The following is a 5,884-nucleotide window of genomic DNA, read 5'->3' on the forward strand; positions in this document are numbered from 1 at the left end:
ACCATCGTAACTTAAATATTAGATAAACTATGTATTTAGTTATCTAATTATTATATTAATTTTATTTTGATCACTCGACTATTATTGTTCAAAATTATACCTAATATTATTAATTTACCCTTAAATATTTGAAAACTAAAAACAACATATCGATCCCTACATCCGGAACGGCATCCCTCAAAGAGAGGAGAGTTATAATTTTTCCACCCATCAAAGAGCAACAAAGACTGCCGGCCTCATACAAGGTTCAAACTAACATTGATAAGCACAACATAGGAGAAATCAACACTTAAAAGAAGTAGAACATGCACCCAAAATCGACTTGGATTTAACGCTCTGCAATTCATCTTGTCTTTTGTAAGAAAAATAATTATATTAAATAGAGATATACTAATTCATAGAAGGGAGTTGAACCCATATTGTTAATAATTGAGATGTGATAAATTTTGGGTCTACTGAGATAATGACAAAAAATAAACACGCCTTTTAACCTAACATTGGTGAGCAGAGATTCGGAGAAATCAATACATAAAAGGAACCGAACATGGAGCTAAAATTAAGTTGGAATTAACGTTATGCAGTGATAAGGTCGTCTTTTGTTTCGTTTCTGACGTATATATAAGTGTGGGTGTGAATGATGTGACAATCATTAAACGTAGATCTTTCCAGTGTAGCTATTAGCCAATCTGCAAGGCTAGAAAGATGAGTTTCTGCAACTACCACCATCTCATTCTATCTTTTTTACTGTTTTTGGTTCTTGGAGTCAACAATGCAGTGCCAGAACCTGAAGAATATAAGACGTACATAGTCCATATAGACCCTTCACTAAAACCTTCATCTTTTCTGACCCATGAAACTTGGCACTGGACCATCCTACGATCGCTGTCAAAACCCGTTCATGATAAAGACATGTTACTTTACTCTTACAACTATGTGATGCATGGGTTCAGTGCTAGGCTGACACCATCTCAAGCATCGGAAATCAAGAAATCTCCAGCTCATATCACCATGCACGAGGAGAAACCTGGCGAACTGTTCACCACACACTCCCCTCAGTTCATGGGGTTAAGGCATTCATCTGGATTGTGGAATGCGTCATCGTATGGTGAAGGCGTGATTATAGGAATGATTGATTCAGGAGTTTGGCCTGAGAGCGAAAGTTTCAATGAAAAGGAATGCCAGCAGTTCCTACTAGATGGAGGGCAAGTGTCAGAATAGTACAATCGACCCTTTTCCTTGCAATAGAAAACTCATTGGCGCCCAAGTATTTATCAAAGGAAGTCAGGCTGCGGGTGAGTCAGACTCGCCAGACGATACACCGAGAGACTATTTGGGACACGGAACACACATCATCAACCGCCGCAGGCAACCGTGTACCAGGTGCAAGTCAATTCGGATATGCCCAGGGCTTAGCCCGGGGGTTGGCACCAGGTGCACATGTTGCTATGTACAAAGTATCATCCGCAGGATTTGTTGCAGAAAGTGATGTTCTTGCTGCTATGGATCAAGCAATCGCAGATGGTGTTAACATCATGTCACTATCTTTAGGTTTTCCTCAGACAGCTTATTTCGAAGATGTCATAGCCATTGCTTCCCTTTCAGCGATAGAGAAGGGGATTGTTGTTGTCTGCGCCGCTGGGAATGATGGAGCACCTAATACTACACACAATTCAGCACCATGGATTACTACAGTTGGTGCAGGAACACTTGATCGGAGTTTCATTGCAACGGTGACCTTAGGAAATAATCAAACATTCGAAGGAAAATCACAGTTCCCAAACCGTGTTTTAGTTATCGATACACCTTTGTACTATGGCAAAGGTGATTCTGACAAAGCAATATGCAACACTGGGTCATTGAGTGAAAATGAAGTCTCTGGAAAGGTGGTCATCTGTGATAGCAATCACACTATTAACGTTTTTGAGCAAGCGGAAGAGCTTTCAAGAAATGGTGCAGCTGCGGGAATACTTATCTTGGATTCGACCCCTGACGGAATTAGTGAACTCAGCACCCCAAGCCTGATTTTACCATCTTCTTCTGGTGTTTTGATAAAAAGTATGTTGCAGATGCAGCTGACGACGCAAGAGTAAAATCATGAGATTTGTGCTCACAAGTTTCGGCTCAAAGCCAGCACCACAAGTGGCCTACTTCTCTTCAAGAGGACCAGACCCTATTAACCCAAACATTCTAAAGCCAGATGTTATTGCTCCAGGGGTTGATGTGTTAGCTGCAATCCCACCAATAATTCCAGTACAAAATATTGATAATTATCAATTGGCTTCAGATTACGCATTATATTCAGGCACATCAATGGCAGCACCCCATGTTGCTGGAGTGACAGCTTTACTTAAAGCTGTTCACCCTGAATGGAGTCCAGCAGCTATTCGATCAGCCTTGATGACCACAGCGTATAACATTGACAACAATGGAACTATTTTGACAGACCAATCCACTAACCTTCCCGGAACACCTCTAGATTATGGGGCAGGTCATATCAATCCAAACAAAGCCATGAATCCCGGTCTCATCTACGACATAGATTGGCAAGGTTATGTTGATTTTTTATGTGGCCTAGGCTACAGTGACGCAGAGATGAAAGCTATTCTTAGACAAAGCCAATGGAATTGCAGCCAAGAGCATACCGACATAAACTACCCATCATTTGTTGCCATGTTTAACGCAAGCTCTCCGAGTGTTAAGAACTTTACCAGAGTTGTGACCAATGTGGGAGATGACCAATCAGTTTACCACGCTGTTGTGGAAACAACCTATGGAATGACATTCACAGTGGAGCCAAACACCCTAGCCTTTACAAACAAATACCAAAAGCAAAATTTTGTCGTGAGTGTTCAGGCGTACGGTAAAGCTCCTCCGGTGACCTACGGTTATCTAAAGTGGATCGACCAAAATGACCACATAGTTGCGAGCCCTGTGGTGGTCCTAAACTACTAATCACATTCTTAACATAAATATTCATCAATAAATCATGTGATTGATTATCTTGAAGATTTGAAGCTTTAAGATAGATCAGTCAGTCATAGACTCGTGGCAATAATGTTCTTGTTTTTGGTTTCTTAATTTTATATGAGCAAGCAAATTTGAATTGAAATTTCGAAATCTCATTCTGGAAATCTTCTTCATCTGGCTTGTCGGTCACCCATTTTGTTATCTAAGCTAAGGCTGAGTAGATGCATTTGAAAAGTGACGGTTTGCTAACTAGAAAACCTTGAAACAATATTCGAAGAATGGGTTCCTTGAACTTGTCTATCAAACACCAATTGAGAAATCTCCATAGCTCACTTCCACTAAGCTATCTGAAATTGAGAATTTTCCAGCTCATTTACTACATATCAGAAGTCATTTGGCAAGCTAATCGCAAAGCACTCCCTAAATAGGGCTTTCACTAAAACAGGCAACTACGTATTTGTGACAGACTATGCATAGTGCTCAGACACATCAATGGCAGCACCTCATGCAGGCGTGGTAACTTTGTTGAAAGCTCTTAACCCTAAGTGTAGCCTGGCAGCCATCTGATCAGCTATGATGAGTTGATGACCGCTACATATAATATCAACAACAATGAAACTGCTTTGACAAACCAACTTCATGTTATCCAGGGGACACCTCTAGACATCATTGACATTGAATTCCAGGATTACATCGACTTCCTATGCAGCCTTGGCTACAATGATGCACAGATGAGAGATTTGCTTAGACCGTTAGACGAAGTCAACGGGATGCAGCTAAGAGAGAAATGCTAAACCCATCCTTTATAGCATTATTCAGCAAAGATGAAAGGTCTCCCAACGTAAAGAATTCCACCAGGGTGGCGACTAAGTAGGAGACGATGAATCCAATTATCAGGCAATTGCAACAACTTCAAATGGAATAACATTATCAGTAAAGCCTCCTTGTCTAATATTCACCGAGAAGTATTAGAAGTTCCGAGTATAGAGATTAAAGAAGTTCCTCAGGTGGTTTCGGTTATGTCAAGTGGGTGATTAACATTCCACACAGCATCAAGCCCCATGGTAGTTCTCACTCTAGGTATGACCCTTCTTATTCAAAACTCCATGAATCAAGAAAAGATCATCAGTCTGTTACACCAATAATGACAGGCTTCATTTTTCTTTATTGCTAAGAGAGGGTTTGAGGCAGTGGATGAACCATTTTGAAATAATAACCAATCTTCAATAATTCCACAAAGAGTCATATGAGTAACAGAGGACTATGTATTTAGCATAGTCCCAAGCATTTCAGATTCAAATAGCAAAGCTAAAAGGCAATGACAAAATAGAAGTCGACGAGAAAAGATGATAAATCTTATCTTCAGAAAGTTTCTTCTTTGTCTCCAGATTCCAGCATGTACGGTTCTCGACACCTTAATTGTTTCGAAATCTAAAGGCCTTTTTTTCCCAACAGATGAGAACTCGTAGATATTTACATCTCAAAAATATTACAGACAAAAGAAGAGAGAAGCTATCCAAATTACTTTAACCAAAGATTTTTTTTCTTTTCTAAAAGAAATTCTTTTATATGATGAGATTGCCTTCAGCTGTCGTGCTTCATTTTCCCTATTGCCTGGAAGTGTTGTTAATTATTTACCAAAAAAAAGAAATGTAGTTAATTATACAAGAAACTCGGTCCCTAAGAAACGTGAAAGAAACACCATACCAAAGCGGGGAAAATTATATAACAGGTATGTGGCCATTGATGTGGGCAAAAAAACAAACTTTGTCAATTAATGGGGTCCAAATTCCAGGCTCATCATATTTTCCAAACCTGGAATGTAGGTAAAATTTGATCTGCAATTGAGTCTTTATGTTGTGAAGGTATTCTTAATCAAAAGACGACAAGCGAAATCTCGTATGAAGTATTCAACAGCAACACACACGTCTTGGGGGCAAGACGCTTAACCAGGAATGAGATAAAATTTGAAAACACACAAAATTAGAAATGATGGCAAGCCCAATTATAGACCTTTAGCTATCAATTTTCTCATGCCGTAAACAAAGTCCCACCAGAGAGCAACTCGTTAGGGATGCATATGAACTCTAGGACCTGAAGATACTAATTTTTTTCTCCATTTTCTATTATATTATTTTTTATATATTATTATATTATATTTTATTATTATATTAAAATTATTATTATTACAAACATGCCAAGTCCGGCCCAACCCAGACGAGCCCAGTTACAAGAGACCAAACCCAAACCCAGATGGCCAATAGTAACCCTAAACCCATCTAGGATTTGTATCATCACCAGCAGCCGCCTCCACCTCAACCGTTGGATCTGGTCCAGAAGCTTCCAGAGGAAACCTAGGGTATCACCTAGGGCCACGTCCCAGCCGCCGCTGCTTCCAAAAGACCCCAGCTGTCGCTCCAGATGTTTTCAGCCGCCCCACGTCGACATTCCAACTGCTGCCGCCCTCAAAGAAGCCTCCAGAAGTGCCACTGAGCCATCCACGTTGCTACCCTATGGTGAGTCACCGCCATAGTCGGTGACTCACTGAGGGCCATTCCATTACCCCCGTATGAACGTCTCGACAAGGCTATAAAGCCTCGGTTCGCCTGAAAACAGGGAGGAGAGCAAGAACAGAGAACAAAAAAAAAAGGAAAAAAAAACAGAAAGCAAACCACAATACAAAAAGAGAAGAGCGAGAGAAACTTACCGGGGAAGACAACACCTCGATCGGAGTCACCACCAGCCTCCAAGTGTCACCAAAAACCTTCAAAAATCGAAGGTATTTTCCTAGATTTGCTCCGATCGGGAGCTATTTAAGAGAAAGGAACACCGGAACTGTCATTAGGACGGTCCGATCTACGGTTTGGTATAAAAATAAAATTTTTCGGCCACCGGATGCGGTGGCCGGCGGTGGGGA

At 40.6% G+C, this 5,884-nt stretch overlaps 1 pseudogene; it reads left to right on the plus strand.

Annotated features, from left to right (window-relative positions):
* The first annotated feature begins 702 nt into the window (after positions 1-702).
* On the plus strand, positions 703-2,952 carry LOC120168270 (annotated as a pseudogene).
* The last annotated feature ends 2,932 nt before the right edge of the window (positions 2,953-5,884 follow it).

The sequence above is a fragment of the Hibiscus syriacus genome, unplaced genomic scaffold (assembly GCF_006381635.1).
Source record: "Hibiscus syriacus cultivar Baekdansim isolate YM2019G1 unplaced genomic scaffold, ASM638163v2 tig00111718_pilon, whole genome shotgun sequence".
NCBI classification, from domain to species: Eukaryota; Viridiplantae; Streptophyta; class Magnoliopsida; order Malvales; family Malvaceae; genus Hibiscus; species Hibiscus syriacus.